At 40.1% G+C, this 11147-nt stretch overlaps 1 pseudogene; it reads right to left on the bottom strand.

Moving 5' to 3' along the window:
- Nucleotides 1–4006: 4006 nt before the first annotated feature.
- LOC115869959 lies at nucleotides 4007–6114 on the bottom strand (annotated as a pseudogene).
- Nucleotides 6115–11147: the final 5033 nt, after the last annotated feature.

Genomic DNA, 11147 nt, shown 5'->3' on the forward strand with positions numbered 1-11147 from the left:
ATAATCACTTATACAAAGTTCGAGAAATGAAAATGTTCAGAGCATATTTAATAAATAAACAGTAGACTTGTTTGTGTATCAATTAGATTTGTGTAAGCAGTTGTACAAATTACTACTACAAGGTTAGGGTACATCCAATTGAGCTTTAAAGGTTAGATTTGGGAGTTTCAAGCATGAAAGACACCACAGGGCTGTGCATTGCATTGAGACATAATCAGAGCAGGGCTTCCGGAGTGTGTGGGAGAAGATTGGAACAGGAAAATAGTGAGGGGGAAGAGGTGAGATAGCAGGTTATTTTAATAGTGAAATGCAAGCGATAATGAGGGATGGAACATAGGTGATGGCTGTGTAGAGGGAAAGGAAAGCAATTGGAGAGAGAGATTGCCAGCATTTGCTATAGTGTTCTTGGCTTAATGCAAATTAAATACATTTTGGGGATACTTAGCATGGATATTACCAGCCATTTTCTTACTGAGTGCTGTTAAAACTAGTAAGCACAATATAATGACGTTGCTAAAATAAAACTTTTTTTCTCTTTAATAATGCTGCAGTCTCATTATACAAATCAAGTCTATGTAGATTCACAACTACAATACTTGGAATGAACTGCTGAAGATTTCTTTTTTCCTACACACACACACACACACACACACATACACACACACCACTTCAAAGGCTGTTTTGATAGACTAATATTTTTGTTTGGTTTTTAAATTTTTTCTGTATTGTTGTTTCTTACATATAAATAATAGATAAATTGTTTGCAGTTGGCATTTTGCTAGAGCTGTTTTCCTGTCTAATGACTGCCTGATTATTTCAGGCATGTGGTGATTTAAATTGTTTATTACGATGGTTTGAATGATTTTCTATTTGTTTTGATAATCACACTTACAAAGCAACTGTTTATAGAAAACATTCTTTATACAGGCAGAAAACAAAACAAAACACAACAATAACACCCCAAACTCTTGTTGCCTTCAATTTTATTCTAACATATAGTGACCCTATAGGAAAGACACAGTGTTACCAATGCTATAATCCTGTGAGAAGCATGGCTTTTAACTGGCTCATTCTAGTTGTACCATTTCAGTATATCTGGGGTTGAAATTCAAATTTTCAGCAAGGCGTCTGTGTTAAACTAGTTTCTCTAGCAAAGTTTATATCAAGAAAATTTTTTATGCAACTCTAAAAACAAGTGAGTCCAGTCTGTGTTTTAAAGTCTGTGGATCAGATATTAAACTAGAGGCTTCCCCTGAGTCACATATTTTCAAAAGCTGATGACCCCAGGATCACCAGGAACACAAGTTGCAGAGGTGAATGAATCCAAGGTCAGCAGATTAGATGACAAGCTCTAATGGCTTCCAGAACTGACAGACAATATGGCAAGATGCTGGCTCAAGTCCAAAGAACAGGAAGTCTACAAGCCAGATGCAGGATCTAGAGCTAACAAAAAGGAAGCAAGATTTCCACAACAATCATTTCTGTAGGATGTAGGGTATGGCCCCAAGTAAACCTCTTTCCAATTGCACCAGGGCTGTGACTTGGGTGCACTTCATCCTAATCTTAAAACTGCTTGACTGCTCATAGCAGATCCCATCATAGAGTTGATTACATTATATTAGATCACATCATGGGGGATCAGTAGGCTCAACTGCCAAGCCACTAAGCATTCTAGCACAGCCAAGTTGACATAAAACCCAACAATTACAGTCCACAGCTTGTCAATGTGGCACCTGTACATATTTCCTGAACTCTACTTTCCAAACAAAAAGTATATTGAAATCATAATTGCACCTAACATGATATAACTAAGGTGCATACAACAACAAAAGAAATGCACTAATCCATTTACATCTTATATTTTATAAGTGAACAAAATAAAATATTTGATGCATACATACAAGGAGTAAATATAATTAGACCTTGTTTAAACAGCTAATGATGTGGCTGTAGCTGTATTTAGAATTGCCATTTGCCACTACATATTCTATGTTTTCTATGCCCTCATCATGCATCTCAGCTGGTTGTGGCTCTTTGCCTGGGGAATGAGGAGATGTTGATCCAAATCTTCACTTCTTGGCTATTAGTAGTCATGTCAGAATTGGAGCAAGGTATTTTACCATAGACTTTAATCACAGAGCATGGCAGTATTAAAAGATATCTTAAAGATTCTCCTGGACTCTAGATATGTTCTTCTTTACTCCTACTATGTAATATTTATCCAATTTCCACTTGGTAATCAGGACCAATGACACCACTCAATAAATACAGTAACAATCTTTGTCTGTTGATCCAGAGTCAGGAAGAGCCCAAATGACCAGGAGGCAGTCTTAATTACCATTCATGGGTAATGTCTTCAGGTGGGGATATTCTTCCCTTTGGAACTAAGGAGAACCTTTGCAACCTGGAGAACAAAGGGCCATGGGGACAGAAAGCAAACATATTGCAAGTGGGTCTCCAGGAGTAGTAGTGAGTGATGCAACTCCTATTTCCACACCTTTGCTCCTGAACTTGTAAATACTGAGTATTAGCAACACAGTCTTTGACAGACCTCTATTGATGAGCTTCAGTGCAGACCCTTAGGATTTTGGTGCAAAACTCTGCCATACTCTGCAGATATATTGCCCTTGTCTTGAGAAAAAGCTTTTAGCTTGTTACTAGGCCTTAACTGAGACTGAGGCAAAATATACAACCAGATGCACTGCTCTAAGTTCTGCCTATTGAGAGGCTTTCTTGTCACCATCGTCCTTTAGGGAAGTTCCAGAAAAGGGTTGGAGTGCATCTTGAGGAACCTTGCCTCTCCTTGCTTCACCAAGTCGCTGTCATGGTTAGTTTTATTGTCAACTGTTGTGTCCAGTCTATCAGTTAGGTCACAGCCTTCTGATACCTCCTTGGAGGTGTGACCTTTTCATAATAGAGACACTGAGAACCTCTATCTCTCATAACTCTCAGCCTTCTTGCTTTTCAGGAGTGTATACCTAGCTCTGGGGTAAGCCATTCATTGGCCTGCCAATTCTGGGAACTGTAGCACAGGGCTTTATTAGTTGGACTGGGCAAGGCCAAGTTTTGATATGAAAGTCTTTCTTGATATAAAGTTCATTTTTATACATATATGAGTCCCTTTTGTTTGTCTAGGAAACTCAGCTTAACATAGTCACCATGCAGCCTGAGTTGAGTGTTGTCTGACCCAAAGCGTCATAAAGTTATATGTGAACAGAAGCACTGACCGTTACATGGAAGTAGCATGTATGAGATCAGACTTGATCAGGACCCGTGGGTACAAGTAAGCTGCATAAAGAAGTGGCCCAAATGCACACAGCCTGCACCTCTGTCACAGAAAAATTGTTCTCCCAGTCTGCACCTATGGCTTGACTAGGGATTCTGCGTGGTCAATTGACTAGAGTAGATAGATCTTCTTAATTTACAGGTGGCTCTGGAAGATAAGCAATTACCACTAGAAAGTGTGTAATAGCAGCACTACAGCCCTTTCTGGAACTTCCCTAAAAGATGATGGTGATGGGAAATTCTTATTTTGATTGTAAGGAGAAATGGCCAAATGTGTGACTGATATTTATTAATAACCTGTGGCCAATGGTTTGGCTGAATGGTCAGGCACTTAGAAAGAGCATTATTGAAAAATTGGTGACAAGAAAGATATATGTAGACAGACCTTTTTAAATGTGCAAAAAATGTGAAAACAGTCCACGTTCTGTGGAAAGTAGTCATGCTCGTTCCCCGGCCTCTCCTGTAATTCCCTGCGGACTCATGAACAAAGTGGCCATAGTGGCAAGGTTGGAGCTATTGTGGGCTCAGCAGCGTGGATTTCCTCTCACCAAAGTCAACTTGATTACTGCCACTGCTGAGTGCCCAACCTGCCAGCAGCAGAGAATAACACTGAGTCTCCGATAAGGGACCATTCTTCAGGTTGAACAACCAACAACTTGAGAACAGGTCAATGACATAGAACTATTTCTTTCTTTTTCCTTTTAGAAATTTTCCATCAACCTTACTTCCACACCCATGATAAAGACCAGTCAGTGGTTGTTCCTACGCACCCAGTGGTCTGAGCAGTAGGGGCTGCAGACCAGTCTTCAGTTGCAGGCCGAGCGCTCTAAGTGGGGAACTCACACCGAGAGTACCTGCAGGCTTCAGACCAGTCGGCCACCCCGGGCTGAGCAGCAATAAACTCAGGAACCGGAGCAGACCGTTCACCTGAAACTCTTCCTTGGTCACAGCCTTTGCTGCAGCATCCTGATCTTCCTTTTCAAACTGTTCTGGGTCTCTATAGGAGCAGAGGTCAGGCCTGGCCTCCCATGAGTACTCCCAGGAGATCGTGCCCCACATGTGCAGAATGTCTGGGGCAGCTCCACCACATCAGGCTCACCTAGTGAGCTCCCTTGTTGTTACCTGGGCTGGCAATGTCCACGTAGCACAGAGCAGAAGCTGTGTGGTGGTCAGCCCTGGGGTCAGTACCAACCAGAAGCCAGCACTCCTGAAAGGTGAAGCACCCAGCACTTGAAGTAGCTCCCGTGGGTGGCAGCAAACTTCAGCAAGGGTGCTGGTCGGTATTCTTGGATGATATGACACTGATGTCAGCAGTGCTTTCCGTGGCAACCATGGTATGAGCTGCCAACAGAAGCTTCTCCCAGGGCCTCTTCCGGTTTATGATATAGATGCCATCACTTTTCCTTTTGTAGATAAACTGTCCCGCCTGGAAGTCAAGGTTGGTGTGACCTAAATGGGCTCCCGTGGCAAGGGATTTAAGGACCTCCTACGTCTTCATCTGCAAGACATCAAGGGCTCTGGGCTTTGTGAAAGTTTCCCCTTTAAGTTATGACGGCGACGGGACAATGCTTTATGGACCCTTCCCTGGGTAGCACCAAAAGGTACATAGAACTATTACTATCATGGAGAGTCAGCATTTTTTCTTGCTAGAATAGACATTCTGGATATGGGTTTCCCTCCCTTGCACACAATGCTTCTGCCAAAACTAACATTGTAGACTGACAGAATGCCTAGTACACCACCCTGGTATCCCCCACAGCACCACCTCAGATCAAGAGATTCACATCACAACAAATGAAGTGTGGACATGAGCCCATGTTCATGGAATCCATTGGTCTTACCATGTTTCCCATCATCCTGAAGCAGTTGGTTTGATAGAGTGGTGAAATGGCATTATTTCAAGTGTGGAAACAGGAGTCACACCACTCACTATTACTCCTAGTGACCCATTTGCCATATTTTTACTTCCTGTCCCTGTGTGGCCCTTTGATCCCCAGAGATGAAGGCCTTAGTTCCAAAGGGAGGGGTATCCACTGAATGGCAATTAAGACTGCTTCCTGGTCTGTATCTGCCATTGACATTTCAAGCACCATTGGGTCAGCTGGGTCATACAGTTCAAGGGGTGGAGCACCAGCCTGAACTTCTTTTAGAGTATCCTCTTCTTCTGGGACCCACTCAAAACTAGCAGCTTTTTGGATTACTTGATAAAGAAGGCCAAAATAGTGTATCCGAATGGGGATATGCTGTCTCCAAAATCCGAAGCAGCTCACCAGGCACTGTGCCGCCTTTTCAGTTCAGTCAATGAATAACTGCTCATTCATTTAATCCTGGATATTTAAACATGCTCCTCACCACTGGACTTCTGCAAGTTTCATCGAGGTGGAAGATGTCTAAATTTTTGTCTGATTATTGACCCCTCCTCTAGGTCACTGTGAGTCAGAAATAATTTAATGGTAGTGAATTTGCTTTTTTGGTGGGAGAAGATAGATATTTTACTAATCCTAGTGTTATGAATATTTATTCCTTACTAGATTCAATAAAATTAATGTTATCAGTGTAATATACCAGTATGACTTTTGTGGCACAAAAATGCAATTAATTAAATTTTTGCATAGTAATACAGAATTACTATTAATCTGAGAGAGGACAATGAAAGCGTATTGTTGCCCCTGCCCGCTGAAAGAAAACTGCTTTAATAATCATTCTAAAGCTGGAATTGAGGGAAAATAAGAGGCTCCAGGAACCAGGGAAAGTATGAATTTTCTCAAGTAATGAAACAACATCTATGACAGTCACTACCTGGTTAAGTTTATGATAATCCAACGTCATTCTCCAAGAACCATCTGTTTTTTGCACAGGCCCAAACGACAAGTTAAATGGGATGTGATAAGAATCACTAACCTAGCATCCTTCAAGTCCTTGACAGTGGTCTTAATCTTTACTATTTCTCCAGGAATTCAATATTCCTTTCTGTTCATTATGTTCATAGGTAGAGATAGTTCTAATGGCATTTACTTAGCTTTTCCTACCCTAGTACCCTTTACTCCACATATCAAGAATTCAACCATGGGGTTCTGCCATTTGCTGAGTATGTCTATTCCAATTACTCATTCTGGGCCTGGAGACATATCTGTAGGATGGGTTTAGGGCCCAATGGAACCACTGTGAGATGCATCACTGTGATAGCTAAAAGTCCATTAATAACTTGACCTCCAATTTGCAAAATTGTATCATGCGATCTCCAGCTTGTTTTCCATCACCAAGACCATATTTTTAACTACTGTTCCTTCCTCTTTGTTTCCAACTTTCACATTACAATGGCCATTAATCATCAGTGCATCTTGATCACAAGTTTGATTAATTTCAGACTGCAGACATGGGTAGAAATTTTCAATTTCTGCATTGCTAGCTTTAATGGTAGATGCATATACTTGAATGATAGTTTTATTGATTGGATTTGCTTGTGTGAAGATAGACATTATCATCACAGACAGCATTGTACTGCAAGACAGATCTTGAAATGTCCTTTTTGTCAACGAATGCATTGCCATTCTTCTTGATTGTGTCATTCCAGGGAGGATATGCATATTTATGCATTCCATTTTAGTTTTAATAACTTCCAATTTTCCTAGATTCATACTGCCTGCATTCCAAGTTCTGATTATTAACTGATGTTTGCAGCTGTTTCTTCACATTTAGATTCACATCCCCTAAGCAAATGAAGGGCACAAAGGCTTTCCTCCTGCAAGCTTCACTCCATCCACATCTATCTGGGCACCTCTTTGAGTACCCTCTGACCCGAAGCTCTTATCACCTGGCACTATCTCTGACAATGTTCTGCTTCTGTTCATGAGGTTTTCAGTATCTGACAGTGTCTTGATGCTGTCTGTTAGAGTTTTGTTTCCAGTGGCCAATTCTGAAATAGATAGCCCAGTCCTTCTTCATAGTCTCTTCTTAGTCTGTAAGTTTTGCTGAAGCCTGTTCACTTTGTGGGATTCTGCTGGTATTTGAAATAAAAGTGACATAATTGATAGGATCACAGCAACCCACAAGCTACCACAGTACGATACACTGATAGACAAGAGGTAGACAAAAAACTATAGAGCACACTTAAGATGGTCATGACAATTTGGATTCGGATTCGTACTGATAATCCTACAGATTGTGTATCCTGCTCCTTCCTGTGGTGCTGTTAATGTAGCCCTCCCCTGACCCCCCAGTCCCTGCCACGGAGTCAATTCCTGCCCATTAGTTACAGGGCAGAGTAGAACTGATCCCTATGATTTCTGAGACTATACATTTTTGAACGTACAGTTTCACTTTTCTTCAGTAGCCCCTCAGATATTCCTGAAAGTCGGCATTATATTTATCCTGACTTATACCCTATCATTTATATACAAATATATGTGGATAAATGAGTAACATAATAATGAATATCAGAACATATATTGGAAGTGGTCATTTTATTGAATTGTTTTCTTAAACTTAAATGATTTTGTTGTTAAACTCTTGTTAGTGAAACTGAAGCTAAAATTTATTCAAATTGGTTATTATGCTTTATAGAATGAGCTTTAAATAATATTAAGCAAATTTATATTGCACACAATTGACAAGAAGTTCTAGCTTCTGATTTTTAAATCAGTTTTAAATACCTAAACACATCTGTAGATGTAGCTGTGGGGATACTTTTATGATATAAGGGAATTTTTGCTGTAAAATTAAACATGCTTTTAGAGAAGAATTTTTCTGATTATAACAATACATGCAATTTCATAACTTGGGTGACATTTGAATAATTGCCTTTGCACAATAAAATAAAATAAACAACTTCCCAAGATTAAGGACCAAAAGTAGAATGTGAACAGTAAAAAAATCCACCAATATTTATTCGCTTTCTTGTCCTGAATTTTTTATTCTTTTAAAAAATATAATAATTGTTTTATTAAAATTAACCTTTTATTCACTGATAATTTGTTTCTCTCTGGTGTAGAATACAATGGAATGTTGTTCTTGATATAATCCATTGTTGCTTTAATAAATGTATTCTGTGCACACTGAATCATGCAGTCAGAATACCAGTAAGAAGATATCTGAGTATGAAATGAAAGGGAAAATTGAGGCAATCTTCCAGATACTTAGAGTGATAATAAACCTTGAGAAATTGTATTGGAACAATCTAGGTTCAAAAACAAAAATCTTGCCTGGCTGAAATATTCAGTAGGCCATTACTGAGATAATTTCAGGGGAAAATACTGCTGTTTCAAGTTTTTAAGTATCTATATATAGAGAGATGCTTCAAAAAGCTAGTGGAAAAATGAAATTAAAGATAATGGGTTATTTTCCGTGAACTTTTGGAAGCCCCCTAATCTGTCTGTCCAATAAATGATGAATTATAGTCTATTGGAAATTTTCAGTCTCAAAGATATCTTCCATTGTTATTTTAAATTGAACCTTTTTGGCAAAATGAATTCAAGTTACCTCTTTTTCCTTCTGATTAGAGTTCAGCTGAGATTATGGATGCATCACTTTTTCACAAAGGCTGCCCACCTCTCTGTGAAACGTGGTGGGAATAACTCCAGGTAAACAGAGGTCAGCCCTGTACCCCAGGGGAAATAAGAACTGACTTGTGTGCTGTGATATGGTCAGGTTTGCTCTTGTCAGTTTTCTGTTACGTAATGTTTGCTTGCTTTCCCTGCTTATGTTTTCTGACAGACAACAGCACCTATGTCAAAGGTGATGTATTTTTTTCCTCACAAAAGAAAATGTGCTAGACTCCACAATCCATCTCAGCTGGACTCATGGAGAGACTTAAGCTGCAAAGCCATTTGAACTTTAAAAAAATCCTTTCTCAAGGAGAGTAGATTGATCTTCCTGTTGTGTATGAATGCACAATCAATCATGCCAGCCTGACCAGTTACACGTTTTTGTTCTCTGAACTTCCCATCCATCCTTCGCATTTTTTTAAGACAATGAAATGTTGCAGCTTTTCAGGGGCAGGTTAGCCAAAATGCCATGGACAGGGAGCAGAAACCATTGGAAATGAAATTTGTAAAAGTGTCAGAAGAAGAAGAATGTAGATCGGGGTGTTTGTTATCTCACTTATTTTTAAGCAAGTTATTTAAAACATACTATCCAAACACTTGTCTGTCAAATTTGTCTTAATGTGTGGATTTGTGTGTTGCTGTGATGCTGAAAGCTATGTCACTTGTATGTCAAATACCAGTAGGGTCACCTAAAGCACATAGATGTCAGCAGAAGGTCCAGACTAAGAGCAGACTGTTTGGAAGGAGTAGGCTGTCCACTTCAGAGGAATTATATGGGTGGCATCGAAACATTGTCAGGTACTGAAAAGCTAATGAACAGAGCAGGCTATTGTCAGATAGTGGAAGACGGTGATCCCCCTCAGGACAGAACAAAAAAACAAACTCATTGCCATCGAGTCAATGCTGACTCATTAAGACACCCTGTGGATTTCTGAGACTGTAACTATTTATGGAAGTAGAAAGCCCAGTCTTTCTCCCTGGAGTGGCTGGTGGTTTTGAACTGCCGACCATGCAGATCTCAGCCCAATGTGCAACCACTACACCCTAAGAGTTCAGAAGGCACTCAAAATATGGCTGAGGAAGAGCTGCTTTCTAAATGTAGAGTCTACCAGAATGATGCAGATGGACGAAAGCCTGTGGGAATAAAGCCTTCCAGAACTTCGTTTGCTGATTGGGTTTGAATCATAATGAGAAGAAACAGCTGCAAATATGAGTTAATAGTCAGAGTGTGGAATGCAAAACATATGAGGCTAGGAAAATTTGAAGTTGTCGACAATGACATACAACACAAAAAGGTCTATATTCCAGGTGTTAATGAGCGGAAACAGACTGGTATGGGTAAATTTAAATTAGGAAATTATGTAGTTTATTATGCCTGGAATGACACAATTAAGAGGAATGCCATTGGATTCATGATCAAAAAGAAATTTCACGATCTACCTTGCAGTACAGTGTTATCTATGATAAGATAATGTCAATCTTCATACAAGGAAATAAAATTATTTTTAGGTCATTTTATTGAGGTTCGTACAACTCTTATCACAACCCATACATATATCCATTTTGTCAAGGACATTTGTACATTTGTTGCCATCATCATTCTCAAATAATTTGCTTTCTACTTGAGCTCTTGGTATAAGCTCCTCATTTTTTCCCTCCCTCCCCACCACCCCCTCCCTTATGAACCCTTGGTAATTTATAAATTATTATTATTTTGTCATATCTTACACTGTCCGACATTTCCCCTCACCCACTTTTCTGTTGTCCATCCCCCAGGGAGGGGGTTATATATAGATCCTTATAATCGGTTCCCCCTTTCTACCCCATCTTCCCTCTACCCTCCCGGTATTGCCACTCTCACCACTGGTCTTGTGGGGTCCATGTGTCCTGGACTCCCTATGTTTTCAGTTCCTATCTTTACCAGTGTACATCCTCTGGTACAGCCAGATTTGTAAGGTAGAACTGGGATCATGATAGTTTGCGGGGGAGGGTGGGAGGGGAAAGCATTAAAGGACTAGAGGAAAGTTGTATGTTTCATCATTGCTACCCTGCACCCTGAATGGCTTGTCTCTTCCCTGTGATCCCTCTGTAAGGGGATGTCCAGTTGTATATAGATGGGCTTTGGGTTCCCACTCTGCACTGCCCCTCAGTCACAATGTATGATTTTTTTCCCTTTGATGCCTGGTATCTGATCCCTTCCACAACTTGTGATCATACAGGCTGGTGTGCTTCTTCCATGTGGCCTTTGTTGCTTCTGAGCTAGATGGCCGCTTGTTTACCTTTAAGCCTTTAAGACCCCAGATACTATATCTTTTGATA

This window comes from Echinops telfairi, unplaced genomic scaffold (assembly GCF_000313985.2).
Source record: "Echinops telfairi isolate 266 unplaced genomic scaffold, ASM31398v2 ScPeMD7_70;HRSCAF=299, whole genome shotgun sequence".
Classification (NCBI taxonomy): Eukaryota; Metazoa; Chordata; class Mammalia; order Afrosoricida; family Tenrecidae; genus Echinops; species Echinops telfairi.